Source organism: Oncorhynchus gorbuscha, linkage group LG24 (assembly GCF_021184085.1).
Source record: "Oncorhynchus gorbuscha isolate QuinsamMale2020 ecotype Even-year linkage group LG24, OgorEven_v1.0, whole genome shotgun sequence".
Taxonomy (NCBI): Eukaryota; Metazoa; Chordata; class Actinopteri; order Salmoniformes; family Salmonidae; genus Oncorhynchus; species Oncorhynchus gorbuscha.
In genome coordinates this window covers 52,099,880-52,124,742 of record NC_060196.1, presented here as the reverse complement: position 1 = coordinate 52,124,742, position 24,863 = coordinate 52,099,880, and the positions used below count along the sequence as shown (strand labels likewise).

Sequence of the window (24,863 nt, the reverse complement as noted above, 5' to 3'; positions counted from 1 at the left end):
CCAAATCTATCTGGTGCCCTACTTAACCCAGGCCCATAGAACAATGGTCAAAAGTATTGTGCTATGAAGGGAATAGTGTGCCATTTGGGATGCAACCCTAGGGCCCAGGTCCAGCACCCTGCCGTGTGGTCAAAGGGCCCAGGTCCAGCACCCTGCCGTGTGGTCAGAGGGCCCAGGTCCAGCACCCTGCCGTGTGGTCAGAGGGCCCAGGTCCAGCACCCTGTGGTCAGAGGGCCCAGGTCCAGCACCCTGCCGTGTGGTCAGAGGGCCCAGGTCCAGCACCCTGCCGTGTGGTCAGAGGGCCCAGGTCCAGCACCCTGCCGTGCACCCTGCCGTGTGGTCAGAGGGCCCAGGTCCAGCACCCTGCCGTGTGGTCAGAGGGCCCAGGTCCAGCACCCTGCCGTGTGGTCAGAGGGCCCAGGTCCAGCACCCTGCCGTGTGGTCAGAGGGCCCAGGTCCAGCACCCTGCCGTGTGGTCAGAGGGCCCAGGTCCAGCACCCTGCCGTGTGGTCAGAGGGCCCAGGTGTGGTCAGAGGGCCCAGGTCCAGCACCCTGCCGTGTGGTCAGAGGGCCCAGGTCCAGCAACCTGCCGTGTGGTCAGAGGGCCCAGGTCCAGCAACCTGCCGTGTGGTCAGAGTGCCCATGGCTAGCACCCTGCCGAAAAGCACAATCACACCACCACCTCACAAAGACGCTGAGTAGGTGAAACCAAAGATCTCAAATTTGGACTCATCAGACCAAAGAACAGATTTCCACCGGTCTAATGTCCATTGCTCGTGTTTCTTGGCCCAAGCAAGTCTCTTCTTATTATTGGTGTCCTTTAGTAGTGATTTCTTTGCAGAAAATCGACCATGACGGCCTGATTCACAGTCTCCTCTGAACAGTTGATGTTGAGATGTGTCTGTTACCTGAACTCTGTGATGCATTTATTTGGGCTGCAATTTCTGAGGCTGGTAACTAATAAACATATCCTCTGCAGCAGAGAGTAACTCTGGGTCTTCCTTTCCTGTGGTGGTCCTCATGAGAGCCAGTTTCATCATAGTGCTTGATGGTTTTTGCGACTGCACTTGAAGAAACTTATAAGGTTCTTGAAACGTTCTCTTTGTTTTTTTGAGCTGTTCTTGCCATAATATGAAATTGATATTTTGCCTAATAGGGCTATCTTCTGGATACAACCCCTACCTTGTCACAACACAACTGATTGGCTCAAACGCATTAAGAAGGAAAGAAATTCCACAAATTAACTTTTTAAGAAGGCACACCCGTTAATTGAAATGCATTCCAGGTGACTACCTCATGAAGCTGGTGGAGAGAATGCCAAGTGTATGCAAAGCTGTCATCAAGGCAAAGGGTGGCTACTTTGAAGAATTTCAAATATAAAATATATATATTTTTTTGTTTAACACTTTTTTGGTTACTACATGATTCCATATGAGTTATTTAATCGTTTTGTTATTTAAATTGTGTGTGTGTGTGTGTGTGTGTGTGTGTGTGTGTGTGTGTGTGTGTGTGTGTGTGTGTGTGTGTGTGTGTACACACACATATATCTCATACATGACTTTGACACACACACACTACACGTGTACAATAAATACACACATTTATTTTTTATTCCTTTTGGATTCTGTCCATGTGACAAATGGTTTGTTTTTATTGGCTTTGTAAAAGCATGGGTATAGAGATGAGGGTGGTAAAGCAAACAATGGCGGCATGAGGCATGTGCCAGTAAAAGATGGCGTCTGCAGTAGGGGGGAAAACAGCACCAATGGCCGGCCCCACCACCACTCTTGTTTTTGTTGCTGAACTAAAAGGGTGTTTTGTTTTTATTTGTAATATACATGTTCTGTTCTTCTATCGGTTCTGCAATGATGTCAGAGGGGAAAACTGTGTTGGTTGTTTGCAGTAACTTCTTTTGTTGTAATATTGCACATGAAGGATTCCCGCTTTTAAATGTCCCCTGCCAGCAGTATTCAGTATCACTTCTCTGACATAGCTAGGCCCCACACAGCCTGGGCTATTGGCAGAGATGATTGAGGTGGAGGGTTGTTGAAGGTGGTGCATGCAGCTAGCTACTAGCTGTTCAGTGAGCCTGATCTGCAGGGGTGAGGAATTACACTGTGGTCCTAGTACTTCTGGCAGCAGGGATGGGGGTACAGGGGGAACTCGGTGGGGGTGACGGCTGTGTTTTGTAAAATCCAGGCCTCCCTGGAACTCACCCAAGCCTGCTCGAGGTGGGGGTATCAGTCACAGCTGGGGGGCCAAGGGGGCCCAGGGAGCGGTAGGAGGACAGCTGGCAGAATGAGAGGGTGTGTTTATGTGCCTCCATTAGCACTATGAGCGTCCATGTGATTGAAGATCACAGTATCTTCTTTGTTCCCCTCTGCCTGATCTGCCGTGCTGGTCACAGATTGAGACTCTGTCTTGTCTCCAGTGCTGGTCACAGAGTGACTCTCTGTCTGGTGAGCACTGGTGACTGTGGCCATTCACAGCATTCTGCACCACAGCAGGGGGAGGGAGAGATGCAGAGCTGTCTCTCCTGACAAGATCCCTCTGCACTGTGTCGGTCCTCCACCGTGGGCGTGTGTGTCCTGTGAATGGGAGGATGTTTGGGACCAGCACGTTAATTGCATTTGATTTATTAACCTTTGTTTTTTAACAGGGTGTCATATTGAGACCAAGTCTCTTTTTCAAATGAGCCTGCGCAATACAAACACACATGTCAATACAAAACACAATAAAAGTATTAAGTTACTTGACTTCGATCATTCCCCACTAATGATTTACATTCCCTACAGGGCAACAGGCAATCAAACCCTGCAACATGATCCACATCTGTGGAGCACAAAAACTAGTACCGTCTCTCCCTAAATCAGAAGCCACCCTTGGAACCTCTTGCACTATCCAATATTTTGCTCTTGTACTGTATTCTATGGTGACCTTGACCAATGTGGTCAGATACGTTGGCCGTTTCTGCAGGAGCGCTTTGTAAAGTAACAGAAGGGAATGCTGCTACGTACAGAGGCCCAACACACCTTTTGATACAATACACAATGGTGAGTTCTAAAACCATCACCAGTCATTTTTATCTAACTAGGCAAGTCAGTTAAGAACAAAGTCTTATTTACAATGACGGCCTAGGAACAGTGGGTTAACTGGTCTAGGAACAGTGGGTTAACTGGTCTAGGAACAGTGGGTTAACTGGTCTAGGAACAGTGGGTTAACTGCCTTGTTCAGGGGCATAATGACAGATTTTGACCTTGCCAGCTCGGGGATTCGATCTTGTTACCTTTCGGTTACTAGTCCAATACTCTAACCACTAGGCGACCCTGCAGCATCTAGAGGTTTAGGTGTGGAAGCTTCTGCATGCCTCTAGATTATATCCTGGTTATCTAAAACAGACAAAAAATTGCCTGGACAACTTCCTTTCTATTATCAAAAGACAGACATGCTCTATTTCTGTAAAAATAATCACATGTTGATCATCAATTTCTTTACCAGCTCAGTAACATGCATATTTATCATCTAGCCAGATACCAAGATCAAATTGTATTTGTCACGTGCCGAATACAACAGGTGTCAACCTTACTGTGAAATGCTGACTTACAAAGCCCTTAACCAAAATGCAGTTTAAAGAAAAATAAGAGTTAAGAAATAATATATTAAATGAACTAAAGTAAAAAAAAAAAAGTAACACAATAAAATAACAACGGCGCTATGTAGAGGGGGTACCGAGGCGATGTGCGGGTACAGGTTAGTCAAGATATTTACCAGAGGGAACTCCTTTCGATTTGTGCTCTGTTCAGGCTAGTAATTTCAAGATCACTTCAGGCAACGTTATGTGACCTAGATGTTATGGGACCTAGATAATAGCATGGATTTAGTTTTGTTTACGTTAATACTTAACTTAAGATTCAAGAGGGACTTCTGTAAGGCATGACAGTGCCAGAAGCCCTGGAGGCAGTGCTGTAATGCACCGTCATGTGTATAATGTCACTGCTACTGCAGAGTATTACTGCCTGTGATCAGTCATCACAACTAGTTGGAATTCTAATAGCTAGAGGATAATAGCCTGCCTCGGCTTTATTCTCAAAGACATGTCTGCATCCCAAATGGCACCCTATTCCCTTTATTGTGCATTACTTTTGACCAGGGCCGACAGAGCAGGAGGACCCATAAGGCCCTGGTCAAAAGTAGTGCACTTACAAAGGGATCAGGGGGCCATTTGAGACACATACAATGGTTATTGTTAAAAGTGTATGTCCCATTTAGATTTATGGGCCAATGAGAAATGAAACTGCTGCTGTGTGAATCCTCCTGCATACCAAGGTGAACTGAGGCGACATTTCTGTTTATAAAATGCACTGTGTGTGTGTGTGTGTGTGTGTGTGTGTGTGTGTGTGTGTGTGTGTGTGTGTGTGTGTGGCTTAAAGCATGTTTATTTTTGTTGCTCTAAAGAATGCAATATTTTCCTGTCACAGTGGGAATGGGGTGGAAGGAGAGGAGGAATATGTCTCTCTCCGTTGCCTTGTCATGACAACTCCTGAATACATTGATGATCACTAGTCTGTGTCATTTACACTGCTGTAGCAAAGAGATTCCCCTTATTCAGGTTCTGAAGGACTTTCCTTTGACTGACTTTTTGATTTTGATAAACACTTTCAGGGCTCCCACTGATGTTGAGGCCGACGGTCTCTGACTATCTCTGAAGCCTTTATTTCAAGTAGGACATGTAAAAATAGCAGCAAATCAATCCCAAACGTTCCCCGCTCGGGCTCTTTCAGGTCTCAATCTAGGGTAGCAGAAACCAACAGGGATTCGGTGACATGGGACAGTATATCTTCAGCACTGGCTGGCTGACTGACTGACTGTATGGCTGGCTGACTGACTGACTTTAAGGCTGTATTCCCATTTTCTTCCCATCAACTAGAAGTGTGCAATATTTACAAGCATGTGTCTCTGTTAGCCACTGTCTTTCTGTCTGACTTGCACACTTTCTCTCTCTTTATTTCAATTGGAAAATGGATTTATGCTTTGGCTATTCTTCAGAATAGTCTCAATTCATAAGAGCTTAGTTATTGAGCTACTATTGTTTAATAAGCCTTAATAAAGCTCTTGTCTAAATGCACTGTATTCACACAGGTACAATTGTGCAGATTTATGGTTGTTATGACATTAAAACTCTACAGCAGAATGACTGGGTCTCTTCTCCTATTCACTTTACTGTAGTATCGTTCCAAATGGCACCCCAATTCCCTATAGAGTGCACTACTTTGACCAGAGCCCTATGCTGTTTGAGACGCACCCTGTGTGTCTGTTGGAGACGCATCAACCTGTTGATGGGCAAGAAGAAGGGTGTACTGGCACGTGAAGTGCAGTCGCAATTCTAATGTTTTTGTTTGCTGGTTCCCTCGGGGGGGAGAGGATTAACTTATTTTAGGCTTGGGTTGTGTGTTCTTTTTCATCTCCATAAATGAGTGAAGCTAAGCGTTTTGCGACAGTATTGTGCTTGCTTAATCCCTCTGCTCTTTCACTCCAATTATTGATTTGTAAAAAATATAAACTACCATTCAAAAGTTTGGGGTCACTTAGAAATGTCCTTGTTTTTGAAAGAAAAGCTTTTTTTTACCATTTAAAATAACATCAAATTGATCAGAAATAGTGTAGACATTGTTAATGTTATAAATGACTATTGTAGCTGGAAACGGCAGATTATTTTAATGAAATATCTACATAGGCGTACAGAGGCACATTATCTGCAACCATCACTCCTGTGTTCCAATGGCACATTGTGTTAGCTAATCCAAGTTTATCATGTTAAAAGGCTGATTGATCATTAGAAAATCATTTTGCAATTATGTTAGCTCAGCTGAAAACCGTTCTGATTAAAGAAGCAATAAAACTTGCCTTCTTTTAGACTAGTTGAGTATCTGGAGCATCAGCATTTGTGAGTTCAATTACAGGGTCAAAATGGCCAGAAACAAAGCACTTGCTTCTGAAACTCTTCAGTCTATTCTTGTGCTGAGAAATGAAGGCAATTCCATGCGAGAATTTGCCAAGAAACTGAAGATCTCGTACCTTCGCAGAACAGTGCAAACTGGCGCTAACCAGAATAGGAAGAGTAGGAGGCCCCGGTACACAACTGAGCAAAAGGACAAGTACATTAGTGTCTAGTTTTATTTATTTACTTCACAGAACTATAAGCCTTTTGCCTCTTGTTAGCACCAATATAAATACTATATGAAAAGACTTGATGGGTGACTTTTTTTTTCATTGGGCCACATATGTTCTTCTGCTTGCTGTACATAGGCTAGGCTACATCCCACGAACAAAATGCTAAATGTTGCATTCAACAGTTTTTTTTCTGAGCAGTTTCGAAAAAAGTTTGACTCTCTCTGTTTCGAAAAGAGTTTGACTCTCTCTGTTTCGAAAAGAGTTTGACTCTCTCAGTTTCGAAAAGAGTTTGACTCTCTCAGTTTCGAAAAGAGTTTGACTCTCTCTGTTTCGAAAAGAGTTTGACTCTCTCTGTTTCGAAAAGAGTTTGACTCTCTCTGTTTCGAAAAGAGTTTGACTCTCTCGTTTCTACTTCTGGTTTAGCCTTTTAGAGCTGCATCCTCCTGCAGTTCACCACAGTGGAATAAGTAATGATAGACTACGAGCATCAGGGTTTTCTCTGTGGTCTGCTGAGTAATTTTAGCCATTTGAGGAAGTGGTGTCTCATTTTTGTTTTTAACATCCTATTCATATTCAGGCCATGTTTAACAACACATCCTTCTTCCCTTCCTTGAATAAATCTCTGATCTAACATGGCTGCTTGGTTGAAGGTGATGTGATAGAACCATTGCTTATACCTAACTATTTTTGGTATTGTACAGTTATTACTAGCATCATGTCAAGGGGGTGTACTTGTAGATCAAGTTGCCTCACACTCCAGCAACAGGAGATCGGCTCCTCCATATGGGCCGTTCTGGCTCAGACAAGGCTTACTTGCTTCGAGTACATCAGCTATTAGTAGGGCTGTCAGAGTTAATCAGTTACATTCGTGTAATTTTAGTGCACACATTTTAATCGTGATTAGTCGCATTGTCTGAAAGGGTTCAAAATACACGGAAAACAATCAAAATACCTCATATAAACAGTACCAGTTAAAAGTTTGGAGACACCTATTCATTTCAAGGGTTTTTCTTTTTAATATTTTCTACATTGTAGAATAATAGTGAAGACATCAAAACTATGAATTAACACACATGGAATCATGTAATAAACAAGAAAAGTATTAAACAAATCTATAATATATTTTATATTTGAGATTCTTCAAAGTAACCACCCTTTGCCTTGGTGACAGCTTTGTACACTCTTGGCATTCTCTCAACCAGCTTCACCTGGAATGCTTTTCCAACAGTTTTGAAGGAGTTCCCACATATGCTGAGCACTTGTTGCCTGCTTTTCCTTCACTCTGTGGTCCAACTCAACCATCTCAATTGGGTTGAGGACGGGTAATTGTGGAGGCTAGGTCATCTGATGCAGCACTCCATCACTCTCTTTCTTGGTCAAATAGCCCTTATAGAAACATCACAATTGGCAGCTGGATTCTACCAGGACAATCAGTCCTATGGACTGGCCTACATGGTTTAGGCTAGCACTGAGCTGTGTGTGTGCCAGATAAAGTGAAAGCAGAGGCTGAGGCACCACTGTAGAGAGAGGGTAGTATTGATTTTGCCCTACAGTTACACGCACTGATTACGCAATGTTCAAATGGTGCTGTTGGACAGATGACTTAATGCATTGTTTTTTCCTCCCAACGGAACCACTGTTTCATAAGCTGATCCGTGTCATTAAGGGTTTATTAATAGAATATGTTCATTTTTTAAAATGTTAAACTGTTTTTTTTCCGGCACTCATCAGAAAAGCCGCCCACTTATTGTAGCACTGCACTGCAGAGGGAGTGGGATGAGAGAGATCGGTCATGGTCACTCCACTATGGGGGTGGTTTTCTCCTAATGAATGGAGGTTTTTCTGCTGTTGGTCTTTCCTGATATTCCTACGCCTATCCCACCTCTACATACCACCACCACCGTGTCCTCCTCCCCTGAAAGGACAATAGAAATAGTCCCCTGTTCCCATGACTCCCTCCACAGACCAAAAGCCAAAAATCACCATTCATCCCAGGCCTACTGTAGGTCACGTGAACCGGGAGTGCTTTTGTGTGCTGTGTGGTCCTGCCCCCTCCTCCCACCCTCTCAAAGAAGAAGGGTTGAGCAGAGTGTGCATTTACATTTTCCGGGTGGCTCGCCCCCCTTGGAGGTTGCTGACTTATGCTCCTGCAGGGCGAGGTTTGATGAATACCCCTCAAGAGGAAGAGTGGGTCAGGAAAGTCACTACCACTTTTCATGTTTCCTCCTCAAGTGCTCATGTTGTTCCACCTGATGGTGTTCCACCTGATGTTGTGTTGAGACTAGAGGTCGACCGATTTATGATTTTTCAACACCAATCCGGTGTTAGTATTGCCAGTGTAACAGTATAGCTTCCGTCCTTCTCCTCGCTCCTCCCTGGGCTCAAACCAGCAACACAACGACAACAGCCACCATCGAAGCAGCGTTACCAATGCAGAGCAAGGGAAACAACCACCCCAAGGCTCAGAGCGAGTTACGTTTGAAACGCTATTAGCGTGCGCTAACTAGCCAGCCATTTCACTTCAGTTACACCAGCCTCATCTCGGGAGTTGATAGGCTTGAAATCATAAACAGCGCAATGCTTGACGCACAACAAAGAGCTGCTGGCAAAACGCATGAAAGTGCTGTTTGAATTAATGTTTTCACGCCTGTATCTGCCTACCACCGCTCAGTCAGATACTTGTATGCTTGTATGCTCAGTCAGATTATATGCAACGCAGGACAAGCTTAGATAATATCTAGTAATATCATCAACCATGTGTAGTTAACTAGTAATTATGATTGTTTGTTTTTTATAAGAAGTTTAATGCTAGTTAGCAACTTACCTTAGCTTACTGCATTCGAGTAACAGGCAGTCTCCTTGTGGAGTGCAACGAGAGAGAGGCAGGTCGTTATTGGGTTGGACTAGTTAACTGTATTGTTGCAAGATTGGATCCCTCGAGCTGACAAGGTGAAAATCTGTCATTCTGCCCCTGAACAAGGCAGTTAACCCACTGTTCCCAGGCTGTCATTGAAAATAAGAATGTGTTCTTACCTTTATTTAAGTAGGCAAGTCAGTTATAACAAATACAAAATAAAATAAAAATATATATATACTTTTTAAATCGGCGCCCAAAAATACAGATTTCCGATTGTTATGAAAACTTGAAATCGGCCCTAATTAATCAGCCATTCCGATTAATCGGTCGACCTCTAGTTGAGACTGAGAGAAACAGAAACACAAGTGCTACTCAAGTCTCTTAAACTGCAATGTACTTTTAAATGACTTGATATTAAACATCTGTATTATGGTTTTCTCACCTATAGCGACAAAGTAGAAAGCACATTTTATTCTGGTATTATGGCTTTCCTTGGTTTAGAAACGGATGGCACAGGGGTGTTGTGTGTTCAGGGCCTAACCTCAGCAGTGTGGAGACATGGTAGAGTGAGGGGTATTGTGTTTTCAGGGCCTAACTGATCTAGCAGCAGTGTGAGGACATGGTAGAGTGAGTTTAATTGAGGTCAAACACATTATAAAGCATTCCAGTGAGACTCGTAAAATCCAGGCCTCATACAGTAGTCATCTACTGCCTTGGCATCCTCAGGCCTTATGAGGCTAATAAACACTGTCCTCTTGATAGTATTGGGATGTGTGTAAACCCCATTTTCTACACGGGCAATATACTGTAGCTGTCGATTTGTTGTTGAAATATTTAATTATGTCTGTTTTGAGGACCCAGATTTTTTCTGACCTGACTAGGAAAAACTCCAGACCCCAGGGATGAGATCCAGATAGGCCTGGTGGTGGTCGTGCTGTGTGATAAGAGCTCACATTCCATATCCCCCGAGCTGCTCCTCCTCAAACATGTCGGACCTACCTACTTTCCAAGCCCCTTCACTACTCTCCCAGTTACGATAGCCTTGAGTCTTTTGGGAGTATCCCAAATAGCAACCCCACAATTATCAGAATTGGGTTTGATTTATATACAGTCCCATAAAATCTTGTTCTGTAGGTCAGACTGAGGACTCTTCCCTAATCCTGTGAAATTGGAGGAGGAAAGTAAGGGTCCTTTTGACAGTGTTCCCTTAAGCTATACTTGAGGTATTATTAAGTGCGAGATCCAGAGTTGCTTTTGATAAAACCCTTGTAACGTCTGTACACGCTATGGGCCGAGGCGTTTGGTGTTGCACTCCTTTCCTCTACAAATAAGAGCCGTCCATTTTGCGTTTCAGTAAATGTGGTGAGAATATTATTGTCCCCTCTCCAAGCCCTAGTTGGGTTGTTTCTTTCTCACCTACTCCCTACAAGTCTTTATTGGGTTTGACAGACACTAGTGACTGGTGACTGAGCCAGATTTGCCTCAGTTTCATGCATAGCGCTCATTGTTCAAGACTAGGGCTGTGGTGGTCGGTGATTGTCAAGCAAATAACTGTCTTTCTCACGTTAATTAACAAACACATTTAGCATCTGGCTTCCACACAGCCTAGAAGACACTGGTGCAGACCTTTGGAACATCTACATTTTAAAAAGTCTAATAAATCCATGTAATATAGCCTACACCTTCACAATGAATTCATTATTTATTTTAGACAGGTCTAAAGAAGCATGATATGAAGAAAATGTAGTCTATTTCAGATGAACAGAATAGCTTACTCTGAGTTGTCCTTATGTTAGATCCTGATGTGTCTATGCCTGCTCTGTTTTTTGGGCAGGCTGTGCACACATCATTAGTCTCTCATTCATTTGTCAAACACTTGATAATTCCTAGAATTTCACGGCGGCATCCCCTTTGTGGCCGTAATGCACCCTGAAAAATATCCATGCCTTTGTTGTGCCTTTCCCCCTGAGTGCTGTGTGCTCTCCATCAAATGATCAGATCTTTCTCACAGGCTACAAGTGAAGACGGACACATCGGGCACGCAACTACGTGTGTCCTTATCCAATTCCGAGGTGCATATTGGAAAAATTGTCCACATTCACTTTTCGTCAGCCAACAAGATGAGTAGGCCTAACGAATAGCAAAAGCACTAGTCTATGGCAATATACTATCCCCCATAGTACAAAAGTGGACCTATTCTGTGCGAGAAATAAATATTCCAAACAGTCTGGGACTGTAGTGGGATGCAATAGATCCCAAATGAATAGAACCACTAAAATAAAATAAAACTTTTTTACGCAATGTGGCTGACACAACAGATCAGAACATTTAGCTTAAAAATGTATATAAATATCAGGCTATTTCTTCACGTTATAAGCTCAGCAATGCTCACATGGTAGCAGGCTATAAGTGCAAATGTTCCATTAGCTTGAAAACACCATTATCAAAAGTGACGGCAAATGTGATTGTGAACATAATGCTTTTATTATAAAAGTGCATTTTTATTATCTTCCCCAAACTTGAAACTCACTCGTTGCTTATGTATGCCAGGTAGACTCTAAACCTCTTGTAAAATGAATTAATGTGCTTAATTTTAAGATGTTTTTTTTGCCACTTTAGTTGTGATACAAACCCTATCAAAACATATAGGCCTATGAGCAAGGCAACATGTGGTGTGCAACTATTATTTGGAAAAAGTCGCAAAAAATGGATTTCTTATGCTGGGTATCATTCACAAGTGGTAATAAACTCAGCAAAAAAAGAAACGTCCTCTCACTGTCAACTGCGTTTATTTTCAGCAAACTTAATGTGTAAATATTTGTAGGAACATAAGATTCAACAACTATGGCATAAACTGAACAAATGCATGGGAAACAGTGTTAAAACCCTTTACAATGAAGATCTGTGAAGTTATTTAGATTTTTACGAATTATCTTTGAAAGACAGAGTCCTGAAAAAGGGACTTTTTTTTGTTGAGTTTATATCATTCACAAGTGATAGGCTAATATTGTCACCCATCAGACTATTCTTGATTTAATCTTGTCTTTACATATACTAAATAATATATGTGTGCCGTTTTGATTTAGAATGGACCATTATCATGCACCTGTCTTGAAATGGGCAGCAGGAAAAAATCCATGTCATCTATGCACTTAAAAAGCGGATGGAGGACGCTTTTCCCGTCATTCATTTACCTATACGGGGGATATGGTCACTAGTGTAGCCAGGAGGTGAGGCCTCATTTAAAACAGTAAATTTATCAGGCTTAAGCCATGTTTCAGTCAGGCCAATCACATCAAGATTATGATCAGTGATTAGTTCATTGACTATAATTGCCTTTGAAGTAAGGGATCTAACATTAAGTAGCCCTATTTTGAGATGTGAGTTATCATGATCTCTTTCAGTAATGACAGGAATGGAGGTGGTCTTTATCCTAGTGAGATTGCTAAGGCGAACACCGCCATGTTTAGTTTTGCCCAACCTAGGTCGAGGCACAGACACGGTCTAAATGGTGATAGCTGAGCTGACTACACTGACTGTGCTAGTGGCAGACCCCACTATGCTGGCAGGCTGGCTAACAGCCTGCTGCCTGGCCTGCACCCTATTTTATTGTGGAGCAAGAGGAGTTAGAGCCCTGTCTATGTTGGTAGATAAGATGAGAGCACCCCTCCAGCTAGGATGGAGTCAGTCACTCCTCAGCAGGTCAGGCTTGGTCCTGTTTGTGGGTGAGTCCCAGAAAGAGGGCCAGTTATCTACAAAAATGTTTTGGGAGGGGCAGAAAACAGTTTTCAACCAGCGATTGAGTTGTGAGACTCTGCTTTAGAGCTCATCACTCCCCCTAACTGGGAGGGGGCCAGAGACAATTACTCGATGCCGACACATCTTTCTAGCTGATATGCACGCAGAAGCTATGTTGCGCTTGGTGATCTCTGACTGTTTCATCCTAACATCGTTGGTGCCGACGTGGATAACAATATCTCTATACTCTCTACACTTGCCAGTTTTAGTTTTAGCCAGCACCATCTTCAGATTAGCCTTAACGTCGGTAGCCCTGCCCCCTGGTAAACAGTGTATCGCTGGATGATTCGCTTTAAGTCTAATACTGCGGGTAATTGAGTCGCCAATGACTAGAGTTTTCAATTTGTCAGAGCTAATGGTGGGAAGCTTCGGCGTCTCAGACCCCGTAACGGGAGGAGTAGAGGCCAGAGAAGACTCGGCCTCTGACTCCGACCCGCTGCTTAATGGGGAAAACCGGTTGAAAGTTTCTGTCGGCTGAATGAGCGACACCGGTTGAGCTTTCCTACAGCATTTCCTTCCAGAAACCGTGAGAAAGGTGTCCGGCTGCGGGGACTGTGCCAGGGGATTTATACTACTATCTGTACTTACTGGTGGCACAGACGCTGTTTCATCCTTTCCTCCTACACTGAAATTACCCTTGCCTAACGATTGCGTCTGAAGCTGGGCTTGCAGCACAGCTATCCTCGCCGTAAGGCGAGTACAGAGACTACAATTAGAAGGCATCATGTTAATGTTACTACTTAGCTTCGGCTGTTGGAGGTCCTGACGAATCGTGTCCAGATAAAGCGTCCGGAGTGAAAAAGTTGAGGAAAAAATAAATAAATATATGAACGGTAATTAAAAAGTGAAAACCGTAAAGTTGTCAGGTAGCAAAATAGGTTGGCAACAAAACGCACAGCAACTCGAAAACAAGCCTGCAAGTTGTGACCGGAAATGATGTCAATTACTTGACACATTGGAAAGAAATAACAGTAATTAATATCAGTAGTCAACGTATTATACTGTAAAGTGTGTGTCTGTGCATGTGTGAGAGAGACCTGGTTTGATGAGCCCTGCAGCAGAAGGTCACACAGTCAGAGTGACTCTAAAGCCTGAGTCCTGTCTGTCTCCTGCTCTCGCTCTGCCCCCCCCCCCCCCCAATTCAATTTCAATTCAAAGGGCTTTATGGGCATGGGAAACATATATTTACGTTGCCAAAGCAAGTGAACTAGATAATTAACCAAAGTGAAATAAACAATCAAAAGTGAACAGCAAACATTACTCACAAGTTTCAGAAGAATAGACACATTTCAAATGTCATTATGTCAATATACATTGTTGTAACGATGTGCAAATAGTTAAAGTACAAAAGGGAAAATAAATAAACAAAAATCTCTCTATCCTTACACCCACTCTCCCCATATCTCCCCCTCTCTTTATTTCTCTCTCTCCCCTCTCTTTTTCCCTCTCCTCTAACACTCTCCATCAGTTCATCATCCTCTGTGATTGTCTGGCAGTAGGAAGGCCTTTCAGTTTACAAACTCCTAATTGAGCTCCACTGTTATGTTTAAAGCTCATACCCCTGACCAACCTATTGAGCGATATTGCCTTACGTAATCATGGCATATTATTTTTTTTAAATCTAAAGGGATCTGGGTTTAACACTGCACATTTATGTTCAGCTTAGAGAGACAACCTGTGACATTATCTTATGTAATGTCTGTTTCAGTTGGTATACACTACAGACTCTAAATGTTTCCCGAATTGCACCTTATTTCCTATTTAGTGCACTACTTTTGAACAGGGTCCGTAGGGCACTGTGTAGGGAATAGGGTGCTGTTTGGGATGCCCCCCTTTTTATTTTTTTTAAACATTTATTTAACTAGGCAAGTCAGTTTAAAAACAAATTCTTATTTACAATGACAGCCTACCCCGAATTCCCCTAACCCGGACAACGCTGGGCCAATTGTAGGACTCCCAATAACAGCCTGTAATCGAACCAGGGTCTGTAGTGATGCCTCTAGTACTGAGATGCAGTTCCATAGACCGCTGTGCCTCTCGAAAGCCCTCTAAATGCACTGATTTAGCAGTTGGATTATAGAGCAGAAAATGTTGCGTTAGGAGGCCCCGTTATGGATCGACTATAACTACACCGGAAGGATACGCCGACATTTAACACTCATCATAGACCAAAACAATGTTGTGATTGGGTAACTGATGCTTATGTGTAGGCTGGTAGAGTTCCAATGGGAGATGCATCATATCACATCTCATTCTTTAAACAAAAACACCCTCCGGTACTAGCTACCATTGTATTATTTTAACAAAGAACATACTAGCTAGTAAAGCCCTTGTTATGTGTGCAGCTTGGCACTTGCAGTTAGAACTTTTGTTGTGTGGGCATGTTTCCGCTCTGGAAGCACAGTTCATTTTTATTATCATCTTCCCACAGAGCATCCCTAACCGTGTGACATTCCTTCCCTGTCAAGGACTCTTCTGAGTGGGGACAAGTTCCCCCTATTCTCCCAGGCCCCCCCAAGGCTCCTGCTCGGGAGAGTATGGGGAGGAACAGTACAGTACATTGCTGTAGGCTAATTGGTTTCCTTAGCATAATCGGCTCATCTCCATGGAGACGGTGGCTAACTAGTGCTCTACGATAGCTCTGTGGTGAGCAGGGCTGGAGGAGGGAGCAGGCCGTTTTCGGAACTGTCGTGTGGAAAAGTACTTTGGGGAGCGATGAAGTAGTGGTGGTTTACTTAGAAAATAGTTTGGCGCTCTGTGCATCCCTGGCTACGCCCTGAGAGAAGAGTAGCTTTCCATACCCAAATGCTCCAGTGAGATGTTCCAGTTCTTTAAACGAGTTAGCCTGCTAAAAACATATGTTATGACAGTAACGCCTCTGGTTTTGTGGTATCTAGAATTGTGTAGCTACACGGTATGTGAATCACGACCGCTCAGTCTTGTCAATTAGCATAGCTGAAGATTTCCCCCTCGCACGGGAATGCACTGAATGTAGGCCCCAACTGCTGAAACACAAATGACTCAATAAGGTGTAGTGAAATCCCAGCTAACACAGAATGTTCCTGCGACTTTCCCTTATACGTATATTCTCTGTAACTTCTTTTTTTAAAGTTTTTTTTTTTTACATATAACGCTGCCACAATGTTCTGGGAACCAACATTTGTTAGCTGGGATATATGTGCCTGTCTGACAACCTGTGATCTGTTCTGTCTGGGACAATTGTATAATAACAATTGTAAATGTCAAACAGGTGGTGGTGTTAAATGCTGTGAAAAGGAGAGATTGTGGTGAAATGTTATATGTCTTATGAGCTCATTTACCCTTTTCACCTGCCTGCCTCCTATTTCTTTCTCTCCCTTCCACCATCGCTCTCTTTCTCTCCATCACTTTCTCCACCTCTCTCTCTCTTTCTCTCTGGTCTCTGTGGCCTTGACAGCTCAGATACTCAGAGAGCCAGATGTGTTAGTTTCTTTCTCTCTGGTCTCTGTGGCCTTGACAGCTCAGATACTCAGAGAGCCAGATGTGTTAGTTTTGAATCTGATCCCAGGTAAAAATCTGCTAGAAAACCGACTACTCCAGTATTTGGCTTTGTGGTAGAGATGAGTAGGGACTCAAGGGAGTTGGGGCCTCACTAAGCCTAGGGTGGGTTAAACATATGCTGTGTGTCAGACTTCACACACTGACACTGGCCAACTAAGACGTCAGCCCCCGACACTTGTAATGGGTGCAGAGAAGTAGCTGTAAGCACCAGACCTGGGTTCAGTAGTATTTGTCTTCTTTCAAATACTGTATCTGCGCTGGATTGAGCTTGCCTGGCACAATGGAACCAAAGGAATAGTCCCGAGTGCAAACCCCACCACGATAATATTCCAGGTAGACGATCAAATGCTCAGTATATTTGTAAAGATTTCAAATACCATTTGAACCCAGGTCTGGTCAAACTTCACTGAGACTTCCCAACTAAGACGTCAGTCCCAACGCTTAGTTCAATGAGGCTGTAATGTTAAGATCCTGTCAGGTTTTGGCTCATTCTCCCACCACCGTGCGAGTTGTTCTTATAGTCTATGGCATCAGTGAGACAATAGGGCAGCCAGAGGTGGAAGTGAGAGCTTGGCTATGTCCCAAATGACACCCTATTCTCTATCTAGTGCATTTCTCCTTACTGATGGGCCCTTGTCAAAAGTAGCGCACTACATAGAGAATAGGATGCCGTTTGGGACGAAACCCTTGTGGTATTGGGTAATGGAACATGGCTCCCTCTGCTCAGAGCTCTGACTAGACTATGTTGACCCCACACCAGGGTAATGTTCAGTAGGCAAACACTGTGGAATGTTCCAGATAGAAATTACATAAATAGAGCTGCCGTGATTCCTTATTGTACATGTTAGAGGCATGTTTATTCTAAATAATGTATTTTCTATCTGAACGTTCCCTACTGTTGTGCCCTGCTGAATGCTGACCAGTACATGTACGAGTACAGTATAGCTGTGTGACACAATGTTTTTCAGGTTGAGGTAACTTCCTGTGAGCAAGTCGTGTAAGCCGTTTCTCCAACGGTTGTCTCGTCTTTGAATTTTTCTGCTTTTTTTCAACGTTCTATTTTGCTACAGACCTGTTTCCTCTTCTCTAGACAAACGCCTACTTCCTCCTTCTGTTAACCTCTCTCTCTTTTGCTTTTTTCTGTCTCTGTGCCCAAGGAGAGGCACTTTGAAGTTTAGTTTAAAACCCTTGCTCTTGTGACTGCTGAACTAGCTAGTGTTAGTGGGGATTTTGTTTAGTTTTGTTGTGGATTTGAAACAAGACTTATTGGAGGGTGGACCCGCGGGTTGAACTCGCTACCTGCTTGTCGTCAAGGTTTCCGGGTGAGTCCCTGGTCTTCTCTTCTTGTTGTGTACTCACTACTCAGGCTGGAGTAGGGTGCGTTGGGCCGAAGGGTAGGGCCCTCATTTTAGGGCCGCTCTCCTCTGCCCTCCCCACCCCCTGTGCCCTCTAACTCCCCTGGGCACTGACCCTATTCAGACTACAGTATTATAATTATTATAAATCACGATACCAGGACAGCCATTTTGAGTGTACTACCCATGAGTTTACCAGTTTGGTTTCCCCTGACAGGTCAGCTATGAAATAGATTGTTTAGACAACTACATAACAGACAGAAATCGAAATAAAAGCATTGGCTGTGCAGCTCATTAGATATGGATTTGGCTGTTATAGTTGTTTAGTCACACCTCTGGATTGACGCAGACATTTTCTATGACTCATTTATTTTATTCAGGATGGTGACAATGCAATGTATATTGTTGCTGACTCACTTTGTTATTGGTGAACCCCTTTTGGTTTCACTGCCTGGGTTCACTGTTTTCATTTTACTACCCCCCATACTTCCCATACCCCCCCATACCTGTCCAAATGGCACCCTAATCCCTACCAAATGGCACCCTATTCCCTACCAAATGGCACCCTATTCTCTACATAGTGCACTACCTTTGACCAGAGCCGTATGGGCACTATAGGGTGATATTTGGGATGCAAATATCACCCTGCAGCATGCATGGCTCCATGTCACACATATCTACGCTGCTTCCAGGAGTGTACAGACAGACAGACAGACAGACAGACAGACAGACAGACAGACAGACAGACAGACAGACAGACAGACAGACAGACAGACAGACAGACAGACAGACAGACAGACAGACAGACAGACAGACAGACAGACAGACAGACAGACAGACAGACAGACAGACAGACAGACAGACAGACAGACAGACAGACAGACAGACAGACAGACAGACAGACAGACAGACAGACAGACAGACAGACAGACAGACAGACAGACAGACAGACAGACAGACAGACAGACAGACAGACAGACAGACAGACAGACAGACAGACAGACAGACAGAGTCTATTTAACCAACACAAGTTTAGAGAATTACTGTCCCCTCGGCAGGCGTGTTGTGTGCCTCGGCTGAGTTAATACAGTGCTGTTAATTGCTGTGAGAGCTGTTGTCGGCCCTTTGGCACAGACTACTGACAGGATATCCTGCTTGCTGCACTAGAAACAAGGGCATGTTTGTGAAACAAAACGGCCTGTTGAGAAAGAGACAGTTACTAGTAACAACCTGCTGTAGTAGTAGTAGTAGTAGTAGTAGTAGTAGTAGTAGTAGTAGTAGTAGTAGTAGTAGTAGTAGTAGTAGTAGTAGTAGTAGTCGTCGTCTGCTGAGACGGTGGTAGTAGTAGTCTGCTGAGACGGTGGTAGTAGTAGTCTGCTGAGACGGTGGTAGTAGTAGTCTGCTGAGACGGTGGTAGTAGTAGTCTGCTGAGACGGTGGTAGTAGTAGTAGTCTGCTGAGACGGTGGTAGTAGTAGTAGTCTGCTGAGACGGTGGTAGTAGTAGTAGTCTGCTGAGACGGTGGTAGTAGTAGTAGTCTGCTGAGACGGTGGTAGTAGTAGTAGTCTGCTGAGACGGTGGTAGTAGTAGTAGTCTGCTGAGACGGTGGTAGTAGTAGTAGTCTGCTGAGACGGTGGTAGTAGTAGTAGTCTGCTGAGACGGTGGTAGTAGTAGTAGTCTGCTGAGACGGTGGTAGTAGTAGTAGTCTGCTGAGACGGTGGTAGTAGTAGTAGTCTGCTGAGACGGTAGTAGTAGTCTGCTGAGACGGTGGTAGTAGTCTGCTGAGACGGTGGTAGTGGTAGTAGTCTGCTGAGACGGTGGTAGTGGTAGTAGTAGCCTGCTGAGACGGTGGTAGTGGTAGTAGTAGCCTGCTGAGACGGTGGTAGTGGTAGTAGTAGCCTGCTGAGACGGTGGTAGTGGTAGTAGTAGCCTGCTGAGACAGACAGGTAGTAGTACTGTAGTAGCCTGCTGAGACAGACAGGTAGTAGTACTGTAGTAGCCTGATGAGACAGTCAGTAGTAATATTGTAGTAGCCTGCTGAGACAGACAGTTAGTTAGTAGTACTGTAGTAACCTACTGAGTCACACAGTCAGTAGTTGTTCTGTAGTAGCCTGCTGAGACACGGGTGGTAGTGGTAGTAGTAGTAGCCTGCTTAGATAGTTAGTGTAGTAGCCTGCTCAGACACAGGTGGTAGTAGTAACCTGTTGAAACAGTCAGTAGTAGTACTGTAGTAGCCTGCTGAGACACAGGTGGTAGTAGTAACCTGTTGAGACAGTCAGTAGTAGTACTGTAGTAGCCTGCTGAGACAAAGGTGGTAGTAGTAACCTGTTGAGACAGTCAGTAGTAGTACTGTAGTAGCCTGCTGAGACACAGGTGGTAGTAGTAACCTGTTGAGACAGTCAGTAGTAGTACTGTAGTAGCCTGCTGAGACAGAGACAGTTAGTAGTAGCCTGCTGAGACAATGACAGGCAGTAGGAATAGTACTTTAGTAGCCTGCTTAGACAGTAGTAGTAGTAGTACTGTAGTTAGACAGTAGTAGTGTAGTATCCTGCTTAGACAGTAATAGTAATAGTGTAGTATCCTGCTGAGACAGGTAGTAGTAGTGTAGTTGCCTGCTTAGACAGTTAGTAGTAGTTTAGTAGCCTGCTGAGACACAGGTATTAGTAGTTAGTAGTAGTAGTAGCATTGCTTGCTGTTTGGGGTTTTGGACTGGGTTTCTGTACAGCACTTTGACATCAGCTGAGGCAGAGTTCCTCTGTCCCTGTATCTGTGTTCTTTTCCCCATCTTAATATTTTATTTTTATTGTCCATTCTGAGATATGGCTTTTTCTTTGCAACTCTGCCTAGAAGGCTACCATCACGGAGTCACCTTTTCAGTGTTGACATTGAGACTGGTGTTTTGCGGTTACTATTTAATGAAACTGCCAGTTGAGGACTTGTGAGGTGTCTGTTTCTCAAACTAGACTCTCTAATGTACTTGTGCTCTTGCTCAGTTGTGCACTGGGGTCTCCTACTCCTCTTTCTATTCTGGTCAGAGCCAGTTTGCACTGTTCTGTGAAGGGAGTAGTACACATCATTGTACGAGATCTTCAGTTTCTTAGAGTGACGGGTTTCAGAGGAAAGTTATTTGTTTCTGGACATTTTGAGCCTGTAATCGAACCCACAAATGCTGATGCTCCAGATACTGAACTAGTCTAAAGAATGCCAGTTTTATTGCTTCTTAAATCAGGGCAACAGTTTTCGGCTGTGCTAACATAATTGCAAAAGGGTTTTCTAATGATTAATTAGCCTTTTAAAATGATAAACTTGGATTAGCTAACACAACGTGCCATTGGAACACAGGAGAGATGGTTTCTGATAATGGGCCTCAGTACGCCTATGTAGATATTCCATTTAAAATCTGCAGTTTCCAGTTACAATAGTAATTTACAACATTAACAATGTCTACACTGTATTTCTGATCTATTTTATTTTATTTTAATGGACAAAAATGTGATTTTCTTTCAAAACAAGGACATTTATTAGTGACCCTGTAAAGCTTGTCCTCCTTTTCTTCTGAGGAGTAGTAGGAATGATCGGAGGACCAATGCCTCAGCGTGGTACGTGTTCATGATGATCTTAAATAAACTCAGAACACTAAAACAAAAATAACGAGAATGACACGAAACAGTCCTGTCTGGTGACCACAAAGACAGAAAGACACAAAGACAGAAAACAATCACCCACGAAACACAGGTGGGAAAAGGCTACCTAAGTATGATTCTCAATCAGAGACAACTAACGACACCTGCCTCTGATTGAGAACCATACCAGGCCAAACGCAAAACACAGCATAGAAAAACGAACATAGACAGCATACCTCAACTCACGCCCTGACCAACCTAAAGCAAAGACATAACAAAATAAGGTCAGAACGTGACAGACCCCAAACTTTTGAACGGTAGTGTACATATGAGACGAGTAATCCGAGATATGTAAACCTTCTTAAAGTGGCATCATTAAAGTGTCTAGTTCCATTTATTAAATTGGCCAATGATATCAAGTCTGTAGGTAGGCAGCCACCTCTCTGTGCTAGTGATGGCTGTTTAATAGTCTGATGGCCTTGAGATTGAAAAACAGCTTCTATCTCTGTCCCAGCTTTGATGCACCTGTACTGACCTTGCCTTCTGGATGATAGTGGTGAACAGGTAGTGGTTTGGGTGGTTATTGTCCTTGATGATCTTTTTTGCCTCCCTGTGACATCAGGTGTTGTAGGTGTCCTGAAGGGCAGGTAGTTTGCCCCCGGTGACGCGTTTTGCACACCACCCTATGGAGAGCCCTGTGGTTGTGGGTGGTGCAGTTGCCATACCAGGCGGTGATACAGCCTGACAGGATGCTCTCAATTGTGCACCTGTGAGGGTTTTAGGTGACAAGCCACATTTTCTTTCAGCCCCCTGAGCTTGAAGAGGCGCTGTTGCGCCTTCTTCACCATACTGTCTGTGTGCATGGACCATTTCAGTTTGTCGGTGATATGTGCACTGAGGAACTTAACTTTCCACCTTCTCCACTACTGTCCTGTTTGCGTGTGTGTGTGTGTGTGTGTGTGCCTGTCTGTCATTGCCAACTGTCTTTAGCAAACTGGGTGTGACTGAAAGAGATGCTATTTGAGAGAGGGAATGAGTAATGTTTTATTAATTGATGATTTCTCCACATGATTTCTCACAATGATGTTCAACTTGTAATGTGCTGCCAGTCACTCACAACATGTCCGTTTCCCTCCAGTGCCCTCCTCTCTTTCTGTTTCTCTTCCTCCTTTCATTATTCATTGTTTTGTCTACCACCCAGGGGGAACTCTGATAGGGGTATGTGGGCACAGTTTCACAGGGCAAAGAGAATAAATCTAACTTTCAATGAGCTGTTACGAGGGATTTTCCTGTGGGTGCTTCTGTGTGAATTAAAACGACAGTACTTAGGCCAACTGTGTGTGTTTGTGTGAGACACTCCCTCATGGTGTGAAAGCATGGCTAGAGCGTGGCCGTGTGTGAACTGGCTTAAAGCAGGTGTTTCAGTGTGTCTCTTACGGTTTGTGATGGTGTCATAATTGTAGCGGGTGTTTCATCATGTGTGTGTCACTCCATCTCTCTGTGTGTGTTTCCGTCTCGTAGGTGATGATAACTCACTGTGCCTGTCTCTGTCACTCCATCTCTCTGTGTGTGTTTCCGTCTCGTAGGTGATGATAACTCACTGTGCCTGTCTGTGTCACTCCATCTCTCTGTGTGTGTTTCCGTCTCGTAGGTGATGATAACTCACTGTGCCTGTCTGTGTCACTCCATCTCTCTGTGGCCTTTGTTTCTTACACAGATAAAGGTTCCTGGCTCCTTTTTAAGCCGTCTGTAGCACGGTGTCACACCCTGGCCCCTTGGTGAGCCACAGTCCTTTGTGGAGGTGTCAGATGGAGCGCTGGGGTTTAGGCTCTTTTGAAATCTATACAAGGTGTCAGCCCACAGTACCCCCCCCCCCCCCAGCTGTTTAGGAAAGTCAAAGAGGTTTATACACTACTGTTCAAAAGTTTGGGGTCACTTAGAAATGTCCTTGTTTTTAGAAGAAAATAACTTTTTTTCCATTTAAAATCAAATTAATCAGAATTACAGAATAGACATTTTTAATGTTGTAGCTGGAAACGGAAGATTATTTTTATTTTTTTAAATATCTACATAGGTGTACAGGGACCCATTATCAGCAACCATCACTCCTGTGTTCCAATGGCACATTGTGTTAGCTTATCCAAGTATATCATTTTAAAAGGCTAATTGAGCATTAGAAAACCCTTTTGAAATTATGTTAGCACAGGTGAAAACTGTTTAAAGAAGCAATAAAACTGGCCTTCTTTAGACTAGTTCAGTATCTGGAGCATCAGCATTTGTGGGTTCAATTACAGGCTCAAAATGGCCAGAAACAAAGAACTCACCAGTCTCAATGTCAACAGTGAAGAGGTGACTCCGGGATACTGACCTTCTAGGCAGAGTTCCTCTGTCCAGTGTCTGTGTTCTTTTCCCCATCTTAATCTTTTATTGGCCAGTAAGATGTGGCTTTTTCTTTTCAACTCTGCCTAGATGGCTAGAAAATGTCCTCTGGTCTGATGAAGGAAAAATAGAACTGTTTGGCCATAATAACCATTGTTGTGTTTGGAGGAAAAAGGGGGAGGCTTGCAAGCCGAAGAACACCATCCCAACCGTAAAGAACAGGGGTGGCAGCATCATGTTGTGGAGGTGCTTTGCTGCAGGAGGGACTGGTGCACGTCACAAAATAGATGGCATCATGAGGGAGGAAAATTATGTGGATATATTGAAGCAACATCTCAAGATGTTCCCGCCAGGAAGTTAAAGCTTGGTCGCAAATGGGTTTTCCAAATGGACAATGTGTCACGCCCTGACCTTAGAGATCCTTTTTATTCTCTATTTTGGTTAGGTCATGGTGTGACTATGGTGGGCAATCTAGTTTTCCCTTTTCTTTGTTTGGCCTGGTATGGTTCCCAATCAGAGGCAGCTGTCTATCGTTGTATCTGATTGTGGATCATACTTAGGCAACCTTGTCCCCACCTTAGTTTGTGGGATCTTGTTTTTGGTACTGTGCTGTTTAGCCCTACTAGACGTTATGTTTCATTTTGTATTTGTTGTTTTTTGGTGTTCATTTAATAAATTCAAATATTACGCCTACCACGCTACACCTTGGTCTGATTCCCTTCCATCGACGAACGTAACACAATGACCCCAAGCATACTTCCAAAGTTGTGTCAAAATGGCTTAAGGACAACAATGTCAAGGTATTGGAGTGGCCATCACAAAGCCCTGAACTCAATCCCATAGAAAATTTGTGGACAGAACTGAAAAAGTGTGTGCGAGCAAGGAGGCCTACAAATATTAATTATAGTGTATAAAGCCCTTTCCCAGCAATGCAGAGTTAAAAACTAAGACAAGTTTAGCGAAATAGTAACGCTATATACAAGGACTCCTGTACCGAGTCAAGTGCAGGGGTATGAGGTAGTCAATGGGTTGCAGGGGTGAAAAGTAGATGGGAGGTCCCGTACCGAGAATAAATCACGTGTGCATGTCCAACCCAAACTATATCGGCATAACAGGCCAGGCCCTGGACGTTCTGCCGCCCA

General features: G+C 43.7%; 1 protein-coding gene across 3 annotated transcripts in view; it reads left to right on the top strand.

The window, feature by feature from the left end:
* LOC124012838 (engulfment and cell motility protein 1) overlaps nucleotides 1–24,863 on the top strand; it is a 161,811-nt gene that overhangs the window by 11,770 nt on the left and 125,178 nt on the right. Inside the window, exon 1 of one of the 3 annotated variants that reach the window (XM_046326831.1) lies at nucleotides 17,493–17,688. The exons of 1 other annotated variant lie outside the window; for it this stretch is intronic. The gene's annotated coding sequence lies outside the window, so the exon portion shown is untranslated. Of the gene's footprint in view, nucleotides 1–17,492; nucleotides 17,689–24,863 lie in introns of those variants that run through there. One more of the 3 variants, XM_046326833.1, reaches the window with a different exon arrangement.